We start from the raw sequence: 13174 nt of genomic DNA, 5'->3' as shown, positions 1-13174 counted from the left end.
TGGATTATGGGCTGAGTCCTGCTAGGAAGGGTGGCCCCCCTTTCCCGAGAGGAGCCCACCCTGAGACCCGGTTGGGGTGCAGCTTAGATCCTACCTTAGACTCCAGCAGGCTGTCTTGGGAGCGTGTAATTATGTTTTTTTTGAGACAGGGTCTCCTGTTGCCCAGGCTGGAGTGCAGCGGCACCATCACAGCTACGGCAGCCTCCACCCCGCTGGCTCAGGCGATCCTCCCACCTCAGCTTCCTGAGTAGCTGAGGCCACAGGTGCACACCACCATACCCAGCTAATTTTAAGATTTTTTATAGAGGCGGAGTCTCACTATGTTGCCCAGGCTGGTCTCCAACTCTTGTGCTCAAGCGATCCTCTTGCCTTGGGCTCCCAGAGTGCCACTGGGGTTGCAAGGCTGTGAGCTACCATGCCCGGCAGAGCATTTAATATTCTCCAAATGGTCTTTCCTTGTGTGCTACCTGGGCTCACTGCTTTCCAGGGCTCTCGTGTTGCTGGTGTCCCCACCCACACCCCCACCCCAGCTGGCCTGCTCCATTCCTGTCCCGGTGGGCTCACGTCTGAGTGTGCAGACTGGGGGATCTTGGTGGCAATGGAGCCAAGCCCAGTGAGGCTGGGGCCACCCGCATAGTGCAAGGCCACCCAGCACCTCGCCCCTATACCCCACCCGCCCCACCAACGTGTCCCCTGCACCCCTGAGGCCAGGCCCTAGGCTTGCTTCTATGGGCTTTGCACCACCCGCTAGGCTGTTCCCGCCTGGGCCATGCAGTGCACCTGAGGGGTCTGAGGTGACCGCTCCTCAGAGCCGCCCGGCAGCCTCCCCGGGGTGGGCCTTGGCACTGCAGCCCCGTGATCCGGCCTGGCGTGGGCTCTGCTGCTTTCTCTGCCTGGACAGCCCTGGTGGTCTGAGAAGCTCGAGTGCCCCCCTGCCCCCAGAGCCCTTCCACGGTCAGGGCCTGAGCTCTGTGGGTGCCATTAGGAGGGTCTGCAGATCTGTGTGGCTGGGGGACCCCTGGGGCATGGAGGGGCCCATGCGTCCCTTCCTGTCCGTGCCCTGCCAGGCTGTCCTCACGGCAGCGTCATCACAGGGGAAGAAACCAGGGCAGCGGCAGCGGCTCCTGGTACCAAGCACACCTTAAAAATGAGCCCATGGATGTTGCAGTGAGCCGAGATCATGCCACTGCACTCCAGCCTGGGTGACAGAGCGAGACTTCGTCTCACAAAAAAAAAAAAAAAAAAAAAAAATGAGCCTCAAGGCCTGTGCAGTTGGTCAGCGGTGGAGTCAGGTATGGGGCACACCTGGTTCTGCCCTGGCTCATCCCCTGCCTTCAGAGGACAGCAAGGGTGCAGCGCACATGGGGGCTGGCCCTGAGGTGTGGCTTTCTCTGGGCTGGGCTAGGGCAGTTCTGGGGGAGGGGCGTGTTCTGTCCATTCCTCCAGGAGACACAGTGCCTGGGCCATCTGGCCACTTGCATAAGGGAACATCTGTCTGCATCCCCTGGGGGCCGCTGTCCCCATCCCTGGCTGCCGGATGCACCTCGGACGCTGGGGCTCTGGTCTGATCCTTGCTGGACTTTGTGGGGACAGCAACGGAGGAGGAGGATGCCCCCAGGATGGGCCAGGCGCGAGGTGTGCAGCAGTGCCAAGGTTTTGCAGATAAAAATACAGGACACCCCTGCAGCATTTGGGATGTTGTCTCATGGAGACCTGGCTCCTGGAGCAGGGGTGCTGGGGGCTTTCCTGACCACTGTTGCTGTTTCTCTTGACTCCGTTCCCAAAAGGGAAAAACAAAGTTCCTCTCTGTGCTTCCTGGTCACCTCTTTCCGACCATGGCAGACCTGGCTGTAGGTGAGCTCAGGAGAGTGGGCTGTGCCCTGGAGGGTTCCGCACAGGCAGGGACCACGGGCACCACCCTGCAGCACAGCTCTTGTTGCTCAATGATCTTGGGGGTCGTGTCTGTCCTCCCCCAATTCTTTTGTGGCACCATCCCCTATTTGTTAAAACGTACATGTAACTCCAAAATTCACACTTAGGTCACTTTCCCAGTCATTTGCGGACACGCACAGGCTGCTAAAAGCCCGAGTTGCGTGGTGCCTGGGTGCCTGCTGGGGTGAGTGAGGGACCCTGCCGTCTGCCACTGCTCCCATGTTGGAAGCAAATTGTCCTTTGTCCATCTATTGAGGGCCATGCTTCTTGCATTTGGGGGTTCTTGGTGATTTTGCTTTTTAGATGCCCCTGGGGGAGGTGCTGCAGTGCTGTCGAGTGTCCCTGGGCACAGGCAGGCTGGGATGTGTCCCATGGAGAGAACGTGTGTTGGACAGGCTCTGCTCCCACGTGGGTTCAGTGTCAGAGAACAACAATAATTATAAAGTTCTTTGACAGAAACGTAAAATAAGGCTGTTGTGTATTGATTGGTTGCTAAAATGTTGTGACCAGAGGCTCGTAGGAACCTGACCCTGTATTTCCTGTAGGAACAGAGGTACAGTGTTCAGTATTAGTGGTGACTTTATAGAACATAATTACTGCAAATAATGAGAATTGACTCTGGGTGTGTGTATATTTTTTTAACTTAAAGTAAGGTTTAGGCTGGGTGTGGTGGCTCACGCCTGTAATCCCAACACTTTGGGAGGCTGAGGTGGGCAGATCATTTGAACTCAGGAGTTTGAGACCAACCTGACCACACAGCAAAACCCCATCTCTACTAAAAATAAAAAATAAAAAATAAAAAAAAAAAACAGGCGTGGTGTTGCATGCCTGTAACCCTAGCTACTTGGGAGGCCGAGGTGTGAGAATCACTTGCGTGCAGGAGGCAGAGGTTGCAGTGAGTGGAGATTGCACCACTGTACCCCAGCCTGGGCAACAGAGCAAGACTCTCTCTCAAAAAAAAAAAAAGGTTTATTGAGATACACGTTTCACATGGCAAACCCACTTATGTGTAGGGCCTGTGGTTTTCCACTCATGCACAGCTGTGTGGTTGCTGCAGCTCTTCCACACCTGACATGCTTCTCTTGTGACCTTTTGTAGTCAGCCCCCTCTTCTCCCCCAGCTCCCAGCAACACTGACCTATTTTCTGTTCCTGCCGTTTTGCCTTGTCCAGAATGTGGTAGAAGTGGAATTGCACAGTATGTGGGCTTTTGAGTCTGGCTTCTTTCTCTTTTTTTGAGATAAGGTCTCAGTCTGTCACCCAGGTTGGAGTGCAGTGATACAATCATGACTCACTGCAGCCTGCACCTCCCAGGCTCAAGTGATCCTTCCACCTCAGCCTCCTGAATAGCCGGGACCACAGGTGTGCACCACCACACCCAGCTAAGTTTTTCTATATTTTGTAGAGACGGGGTCTCGTTATGTTGTCTAGGCTGGTCTCGAACTCCTAGGCTCAAGCGATCCTCCCACTTCGGACTCCCGTAGTGCTGAGGTTACAGGAGTGAGCCACCATGCCCAGCCTTATAGTAATTCTTGAAATCAAGTAGTGGGAATCCTTGAACTTTGTTCCTCATTTTCAAAATTGTTTAGCCTGTACTGGTTACTTGGCTTTCCCTTACAGAGTTTAGAATTGGCTTGTTAATTTCTACAGAAACCAAAAAGAAGTGTTTCTTTTTTTTTTTTTGAGACAGCATCTTGCTCTGTTGCCCATGCTGGAGTGCAGTGGTATGATCTTGGCTCAGTGTATGTAGCCTCAGTCTCTTAGGCTCAAGTGATCCTCCCTACTTCAGCCTCCCGAGTAGCTAGGATTACAGGCATACGCCACCATGCCCGGCTAGTTTTATTTGTTTTTGTAGAGATGGGGTCTCACTATGTTGCCCACACTGGTCTCAAACCGCTGGCCTCGAGTGATCCTCCTGCCTTGACTCCCAAAACGCTGGGATTACAGGCATGAGCCATTGTGCCCAGCCTCACCTTGCACTTTTATGTGGTAGAAATGGCTTCTTTCCTTTAACTTCATGAGCCAAGTTCTGCTAGCTTCAGATTTTTCTTCTGCAGCCTCCTCACCTCCCTCAGCCTTCATAGAACTGAAGGGAGTTAGGGCCTTGCTCTGGCCGAGGCCCTGGCTTCAGGGAATGCGTCTGATTTCCCATCCTGGCCACTTCAGCTTTTCTCTATCAGTACTAAGGCCGTTTAGCTTTCTTATCATTCTTGTGTTCACTGCAGCAGCACTTTTTTTTTTTTTTTGAGATGAAGTCTCACTCTGTCGCCCAGGCTGGAGTGCAGTGGCAGGATCTCGGCTCACTGCAACCTCCGCCTCCTGGGTTCAAGCGATTCTCCTGCCTCAGCCTCCCAAGTGGCTGGGACTACAGGCGCCCACCACCACGCCCGGCTAATTTTTTTTTTTTTTTTTTTTTTTTTTTTTGAGACGGAGTCTCGCTCTGTCGCCCAGGCTGGAGTGCAGTGGCGCAATCTCGGCTCACTGCAAGCTCCGCCTCCCGGGTTCACGCCATTCTCCTGCCTCAGCCTCTCCGAGTAGCTGGGACTACAGGCGCCCGCCACCACGCCCGGCTAATTTTTTTGTATTTTTAGTAGAGACGGGGTTTCACCGTGGTCTCGATCTCCTGACCTCGTGATCCACCCGCCTCGGCCTCCCAAAGTGCTGGGATTACAAGCGTGAGCCACCGCGCCCGGCCTTTTTTTTTTTTTTTTTTTTGAGACGGAATCTCCCTCTGTCACCCAGGCTGTAGTGCAGTGGCGCGATCTCGGCTCACCGCAAGCTCCGCCTCCCGGGTTCACGCCATTCTCCTGTCTCAGCCTCCCGAGTAGCTGGGACTACAGGCGCCTGCCACTATGCCCAACTAAATTTTTGAATTTTTTTAGTAGAGACGGGGTTTCACCGTGTTAGCCAGGATGGCCTCGATCTCCTGACCTTGTGATCCACCTGCCTCGGCCTCCCAAAGTGCTGGGATTACAGGTGTGAGCCACTGCACCCAGCCTTTTTTTTTTTTTTGTGACCGAGTCTCGCTCTGTCGTTCAGGCTGGAGTGCAGTGGCGCGATCTCAGCTCACTGCCACCTCCAGCTCTCGAGTTCAAGTGATTCTCCCACCTCAGCCTCCCGAGTAGCTGGGATTACAGGCACACACCACCATGCCTGGCTAATTTTTGTATTTTTAATAGAGATGGGGTTTTACCATGTTGGCCAGGCTGGTCTCAAACTCCTGACCTCAAATGGTCCACCCGCTTTGGCCTCCCAAACTGCTGGGAATACAGGTATGAGCCGCTGCGCCCGACCCACTTTTAATTTCTTTCGGGAACTTTTCTCTGCATTCACAACTGGGCTACCTGCTTGGCGCTGAAGACCAGGCTTTCCATTAGGGTATCTTGGCTTTCGACGGGCCTTCCTGACTAAGCTTAGTCATTTATTTCCAGCTTTTGTTTTAAAGTGAGAGATGTGTGACCCTCCACTCTTCCCTTCACTGGACCACTTAGAGGCTATGGCAGGGTTACTAGTTGGCCCAATTTCAGTATTGTTGCGTCTTGGGGAATAGGGAGGCCCCAGGAGAGGGAGAGAGATGGAGGAATGGCCAGTTCCTGGGGAAGTCGGAGCACACATTTATCAATTAAGTTCTTAGGTGGGGTGTGGCTCAATAATGCCCAGAACAATTGCAATAGTGGCATCGAGGATCAGTGACCACAGATCGCCATCACAGACAGAATCATGGTTAAAAAGTTGGAAATATTGAGAGAATTACCAAAACGTGACAGCAACACGTAGTGAGCACCTGCTGTTGGAAAAATGGCACCGATGGACTTGACTTGATGCAGGTTGCCACAAACCTTCAATTTGTAAGAAACACAATACCTGCAAAGCATCACCAAGCTAAGCCTGATGCCCGTATAGATGTTTGGGAAAGAATTGGCATCTAAACCAATCTTGGGTCCTCTCATACAGGGATTGGCAAACTGGCCCACTGCCTGTTTTTGATGACTCATGAGCTAAGAATGGGTTTTACATTTTTTAATTGTTGGGAAAAAAATCAAAGGCAGAAAACTTCATGACACATGAAGATTATATGAAATTCACATTTCAGTGCTCACAAATAGTGTTACGGGAACACGGCCGCACTAATGAGAGGGATTCTAGTTATTATGTGGCTGCTTTGAACTACCGTGGTGGGGTTGAATATTTGTGATAGGGACAGGAAAAACCTAACTTTTTCCCACTCCTTTTTTTTTTTTTTTTTTTTTTTTTTTTTTTTTTTTTTTGAGACAGAGTCTCGTTCTGTCGCCCAGGCTGGAGTGCAGTGGCGCAATCTCGGCTCACTGCAAGCTCCACCTCCTGGGTTCACGCCATTCTCCTGCCTCAGCCTCCTGAGTAGCTGGGACTACAGGTGCCTGCCACCACACCCGGCTAATTTTTTGTATTTTTAGTAGAGACGGGGTTTCACTGTGTTAGCCAGGATGGTCTCGATCTCCTGATCTCACGATCCGCCTGCCTCTGCCTCCCAAAGTGCTGGGATTACAGGCGTGAGCCACTGCGTCCGGCTTTTTCCCACTCTCACACGTTCAACACAGAACACTTCACCTCTGGTCCCTGGAATGTGTGTGGGGTTTCTCCCCACCAGCAGCCAGTTGGTTATCCAGTGATTTAACCCAATTTTAACACTGCTTACCTGGAGAGAATATTAGGTTCTGCAGCTGAAGGGCTGAGTCCCACAAGACTGTCCTCACTTCTCGTGCCTCAGCCTCCCAAGTAGCTGGGATTACAGGTGCCCACGACCATGCCCAGTCAATTTTTGTATTTTTAGTAGAGACTGGGTTTCACCATATTGGCCAGGCTGGTCTCAAACTCCTGACCTCAGGTGATCCACCCACCTTGGCCTCCCAAAGTGCTGGGATTACAGGCGTGAGCCACCCCACTCAGCCTACAAGCTGGTTATTAACAAGACCAGTAAACTGAAATCTGTAGCCAGAGTGACAAAGAAACAGAGAGAAGCCACAAGTAACCAACATCAGGAACGACAGATGGGACATCACTACAGATCCTACTGACACGAGAAGTGTGTGGCACAGAAAAGGGCTTAGTTGGACAAATTTACAAGGGTTGTTATAAAGTGCTAAAAGCCTATAGTTATTCATTCTATTATTTGTTGGCAGGTAAATATTTTGTGGAAAGTATTTGTTTATTTTTATTTTTACTCTTTGAGATGGAGTCTCTCTCTGTTGCCCAGGCAGGAGTGCAGTGGCACAATCTCGGCTCACTGCAACCTCCGCCTCCTGGGCCCAAGCGATTCTCCTGCCTCAGCCTCCCAAGTAGCTGGGACTAAAGGCATGTACCACCACACCTGGCTGTTTTTTGTATCTTTAGTAGAGATGGGATTTCACCATGTTGGGCAGGCTGGTCTCAAACTCCTGACCGCAAGTGATCCACCCGTCTTGGCCTCCCAAAGTACTGGGATTACCAGGTTTGAGGCACTGCACCCAGCCTGTGGACAGTATTTGAGTCTGTCATGCCTTATGAACCAGTAGTGTCAACAGTGAACTTCATTTGACCTTGTGGACTTGACTGTCATCAGTTCTGTGAATTAAAAAAAACCTTTTTTTAAAGAGATGGAGTCTTGCTCTATTGTCCAGGCTAGAGAGCAGTGGCAGTCGCGGCCGACTGCAGCCTCGATCTCCTGGGCTCAGGCGTGAGCCCCTGTGCCTGGCCTAAAGCTGAACATCTTGACTTGCTCTCCTGTGCGGTAGCTTGATGACTCGGCAGTGGTGAAGTTCTATTGCTTTTTTTATTTTTATTTTTTATTTATTTATTTATCTTTGAGATGGAGTCTTGCTCTGTCACCCAGGCTGGAGTGCAGTGGCACGATCTCAGCTCACTGCAACCTCCGCCTCCCGGGTTCAAGCGATTATGCTGCCTCAGCCTCCCGAGTAGCTGGGACTACATGCACATGCCACCATGCCCTGCTAATTTTGTATTTTTGGTGGAGACGAGGTTTCACCATGTTGGCCAGGCTGGTCTTGAACTCCTGACCTCATGATCAGCCTGCCTTGGCCTCCCAAAGTGCTGGGATTACAGACGTGAACCACCGTGTCTGGCCTGCTTTTTGAAAAAGCGCCAAAATTGGAAAATTTTAGAATGAGAAGAACCACTGTTGACCGCCATCGTCAGTGCACCGGATGACTTGGGAAACTAGTTTTTGTTGCATGACGCTCTCTACATTCTTTATGAATTCATCTTAAAGTTACAAGGCACAACCACACTTATTTGCAAAATTTATACTGTGATGAAGTCGTTTTGGCAACAGCTCGTGTTGTTTAAATCACAAACTGCTTTGTACAGTTTTCTTATTGTCAAGAGGTAAAATGAGAGGCGAAGTCTCCATTGTCACACAGATTTGCAGTGAGCTTATTTTCTGGGCTCAAACTGGTTACAGCAGAGTGTTTGGGACTTCAATGCAAGTGCAAGGGAAATGTCTACATTTCAAAATCCGCTTCGCTGTATGTTAAGGAGCTCCCACCTGACCTGCAATCGAAAGCGATTGGACTGTGGCATAATCACGTGCTGTAGTATAGGGGCCCCAAGACCACCCTCGGGTTCAGTAATTCACTAGGACTTGTGGAATACAGCAGAGCATTTCTGCCAGGGGTACAGTTCATTACAGCAAAAGGACGCAGACTCAAATCAGCACAGGGAAGCGGCACAGGGGCCGGGCTCAGGAGAGACCAGGGATGGGCTCCGGCGTCTCTCCCAGCAGAGATGTGGGCGGTGCGTGGGTTAGCAGTGGTCTGTGATGACAGGCCTGGCGTATTTCCAACCAGGGAAGCTCCCCTGAGCCTTGGTGGCCCAGGCGTTTTTAGAGGTTGGTCAGGTGCACCTGGCTGAGCACCTGTGTGGCTGCCCTCAGTCCCTCCGTCTCGGTCCCTCCAGAGGTCAGGCTGATGCCACAAGGCACCACAGTACGTCACTGTCAGGGTAGCCTGTCTGAGGTGGCCTAAGGCCCTGGGTGAGCAGATGCTGTTGACAGGCAGGATGCTCCAAGAGCTCCGAGGTGACCTCCTAGGAGCAGGTCAAGGGTCAGACCTCTCTCTGGAAGGAAGAATGCGGGTGATCCAAGCCTGCTGAGCTGGCCCTTTCCAGGAAAGGGAAAACATACTGGCTAAGTAGCCAGGCTGCTCACTTAGAGCTACGCACCTGGGGCTGCCAGTGTGCTTGGCAGCAGTTACAGAGGAAACGCACGAACTCACTAGAAGCCAGCACTAATGGATGCACCTTTGTCGTTTATTTTGGTGATAAAGAACATTAAATTTGAACCCAATGAAGCAAAATGTCATCTCCCAAAACAAGTCCTCTCATGAGTGCATCTGTATTATAGAAAGCTGCACTCAGCTTTTTTTTTTTTTTTTTTAGATGGAGTCTTGCTCTGTCACCAGGCTGGAGTACAGTGGCACGATCTCAGCTCACTGCAAGCTCCGCCTCCCAGGTTCAAGTGATTCTCCTGCCTCAGCCTCCCAGGTAGCTGGGGCTACAGGCGCACACCACCACACCTGGCTAATTTTTTGTATTTTAGTAGAGACAGAGTTTCACCACGTTGGCCAGGATGGTCTCGATCTCCTGACGTGATCTGCCCACCTCCTAAAGTGCTGGGATTACAGGTGTGAGCCACTGTGCCTGGCCCAGTTATCTTAATTTCATCAGTATGAAATGTGTGGAAATTGTTATGTTAGTCCCTATGTAATATCCTTGGTGTGGCCTCTTGGCCTGCACAGCCTGGAGTATTTACTGTGCGGACCTTTATAGGAAGCTCACCAACATGTACTTTAACCCTTGACACCTTATCTGTTACCATTTATTTAGATGTTTTGCTGATTTTTCTCACCAGTGTTTTGGACTTTTCAGCATGTAGATTTTTGCACAGATATTTTGATCTTTAAACATCTATAGATCTTTCGTAAAATTTGTATTGTAAGTATTTAATTTTTCTTGGTGCTCTTGTGAATAGTACTTCTACAATTTTGATTTCCGTTTGTTAGTATGTTAGTAGTACATAGAGGACTTTTTTTTTTTTTTTTTTTTTTTGCGACAGAGTTTCACCCTTGTTGCCCAGGCTGGAGTGCAGTGAATGGCGTGATCTCAGCTCACTGCAACCTCTGCCTCCCGGGTTCAAGCGATTCTCGTGCCTCAGCCTCCTGAGTAGCTGGGATTACGGGCATGCACCACCACGCCCAGCTAATTTTTTTTGTATTTTTAGTGGAGATGGGGTAGCTCCATATTGGTCAGGCTGGTCTTGAACTCCCAACCTCAGGTGATCCACCCGCCTCAGCCTCCCAAAGTGCTAGGATTACAGGCGTGAGCCACCATGCCCAGCCCAAAAGAGGACTTATTTTTGTATGTTGACCTGTGACCTTGCAAAACTCTTACTCAGCAGTTTCATTAGCTTTTTCGTAGACTCGGGATTTCTGTATAGAAAGTCACGTCATCTGCGTATAGAAAGTTTTATTTCTTCATATCCAGTCTGTGTGCCTTTGATTGATTTTTCTTCCCGTTGTACTGGCTCGGACTCCTCGATGGCCAGCAGTAGTGGTGAGAGTAGGTATACCCTTGCCATATCCCTCATCTCAGCAGAAGCAGCCCTTTTCTCACCACTGAGGATGATGCTAGCTGTCGGTTTTTTGTAAATGTCCTACCAGGCTGAGGAAGTATCCTTTAGTTCCTTGTTTGCTCAGAGTTTAATAGCATATGTGTTGGATTTTTTGAGATTATACTGTTGCATCTACGGAGATGGTCATAGGGTTTTTCTTACTTATTCTGTGAATATGATGAGCCACACTGGTTTTTGAATTTTTTTAAAAATGTAGGTTATATTTAGAGATGGGGTCTCACTCTGTCACCCAGGCTTGAGTGCAGTGGTACCATCATGGCTCACTGCAGCCCCAGACTCCTGGGCTTAAGCGATCCTTCCGCCTTAGCCCCCAAGCAGCTGGGACTACAGGCACATGCTACCACACCTGCCTAATTAAAAATAAATTTTTTTTTAGAGACGGGGTCCTGTGATGTTGCCTAAGCTGGTCTCAAACTCCTGGACTCAAGTGATCCTCCTGATTTCTTGTGTGTCTTTGGTTTTGGTGTCAGGGCAATGGCATTCTCACTGTCAGCTGGGGAGTGCTCCCTCCTTTTCTGTTTTCTGGAAGAGTTGTGTAGAATTGGTGTTAATGTTTCCTTAAATGTTTGATAGACTTCACCAATGAAGCCATCTGGGCCTAGAGTTTTTGTTGTTGTATTTCCGTAGTATGAATAGGGTTACCTGTTTCTCCTTGAATGAGCTTTGGTGTTTATATCTTTCAAGCAATTGGTTCATTTCATTTACGTTGTCAAATTCTGTGGCATAAAATCCTCCATAATATTCCTTATACCCCTTCTCGTGTCAGTAGGATCTGTAGTGATGTCCCATCTGTCGTTCCTGATGTTGGTTACTTGTGGCTTCTCTCTTTGTTTCTTTGTCAGTCTGGCTATAGATTTCAGTTTATTGATCTTGTTAATAACCAGCTTGTAGGCTGGGCACGGTGGCTCACGCCTGTAATCCCAGCACTTTGGGAGACTGAGGCAGGTGAATCACCTGAGGTCAGGAGTTTGAGACCAGCCTGGCCAACATGGTGAAACCCTGTCTCTACTAAAAATACAAAAATTGACTGGGCGTGGTGGTAGGCTCCTGTAATCCCAGCTACTCGGGAGATTGAGGCAGAAGAGCCACTTGAACCAGGGAGGCGGAGGTTGCAGTGAGCTGAGATCGCACCATTGCACTCCAGCCTGGGCAACAAGAGCGAAACTCCATCTCAAACAAGCAAACACTCAGGTTTTGGTTCCTCTGATATTTTCCCCTCTACTATTTTTGTTTCACGTTATTTTTTACTCTATCACTTCCTGCCTTCTTGCTTTATTTGTCCGTTTATTAAAGCATAATTTACATTCAGTACAATTCCTTTTACGTGTGCAGTTCCGTGAATTTTGCAAGTCCATAGTCGTGTCGTCGTACCACAGTCATGAGACAGAACAGTTCCCAAATTCCCTGCATGTTCTCTCGTCTTCCACGTCTTGGTTTTCCCACGCCAGCAGCTTGTAGGTGGCCCCGCTGCACGTAGCCATTGTGCCCGCCACCTCCCCCGAGAGGGCCTTCCGGTGCTGCAGGCCCCGTGCTGCCAGGGGCTTCACTCCGGGCCCCTGCCGAGGAGTCTTCCACCGAGTGGACGGACCCAGCTTGTCCGTCTTTCCTCACTTAAGGGACATTTTTTACCCCAGTTTTTGGCAAGTTTGATGCATTGTTTTGGATTTGTTTATCTGGTTTCTTGGGGTGAAAAGTTAGACCGTTGATATAAGACCTTTTTTAAAAAAAAGTTTGAGATATCTACATGTGATGAAACCCACCACTTTTGAGTGTGTGATTCAGTGAATTATAGCGTTTTCACGCGTTGCACAAGCATGGCCACATCCTGCATTCAGAACACTCCTGTAGCCCTGACACAGACCCGCAGGTCCCCTGTCACTTCTGCAGGCTTTTCTGCAGGGAATGCTCACTGCTGTGCGTGTCCCCCAGGCACCGTGGCTGTGTCCCCTCTGGGCTCTCCATGCTCGTAGCCCGTTGTCCTGTGGAGCTCTATGTGGGCGTAGCCTCATCTGATCACCTGGTTTGCTCAGGCAGCATGGGGGGGCTCAGGAGCCGCATGCACGGGTGTGACTTTGCACATGGGTGACCACACAGGCACATCCTCACAGGTGTGCACCCACAGATGTGTCCTCACTGGCGTGTGCCTGCAGGTGTGTCCTCACGGGTGTGTCCTCACAGGTGTGTCCTCACAGGTGTGTCCCCATGGGCGCGTGCCTGCAGGTGTGTCCTCACGGGTGTGTCCTCGTGGGCATGAGCCTGCAGGTGTGTCCTCATGGGCGTGAGTCTGCAGGTGCTTCCTCACGGGCATGTCCTCACGGGCGTCAGCCTGCAGGTGTGTGCCAGCAGCAGGAGGGAGATGCTCTCCAGGCCCCTCCACAGGGTCCTCGCAGCACAGGTTTGGCCTCCGTGTGGACAGATGGGCTGGGCTTCTTTGGTGCTGGTCTTGCTGCATTTTGCTGAATCCCAGGCCTGTGCGGGCCTCTGGGCCGGTTCCAGCTGAGACAGGCCTCCTGCTCAGTCCTCCCTGCAGAGCTGATGCAGGGTGGGCTGGCGAGGGTGCTCACGGTGCTGGTTCGTGAGGA

The 13174-nt window shown here is 50.6% G+C and overlaps 1 protein-coding gene across 28 annotated transcripts in view; it reads left to right on the top strand.

The window, feature by feature from the left end:
* The window catches only part of MTA1 (metastasis associated 1), a 52739-nt gene that overhangs the window by 5803 nt on the left and 33762 nt on the right, over nt 1-13174 (top strand). The gene's annotated exons all lie outside the window — the stretch shown is intronic.

Source organism: Symphalangus syndactylus, chromosome 8 (assembly GCF_028878055.3).
Source record: "Symphalangus syndactylus isolate Jambi chromosome 8, NHGRI_mSymSyn1-v2.1_pri, whole genome shotgun sequence".
NCBI classification, from domain to species: Eukaryota; Metazoa; Chordata; class Mammalia; order Primates; family Hylobatidae; genus Symphalangus; species Symphalangus syndactylus.
The sequence above is the reverse complement of the archived record's forward strand: the minus strand, read 5'-3'. Positions and strand labels throughout refer to the sequence as shown.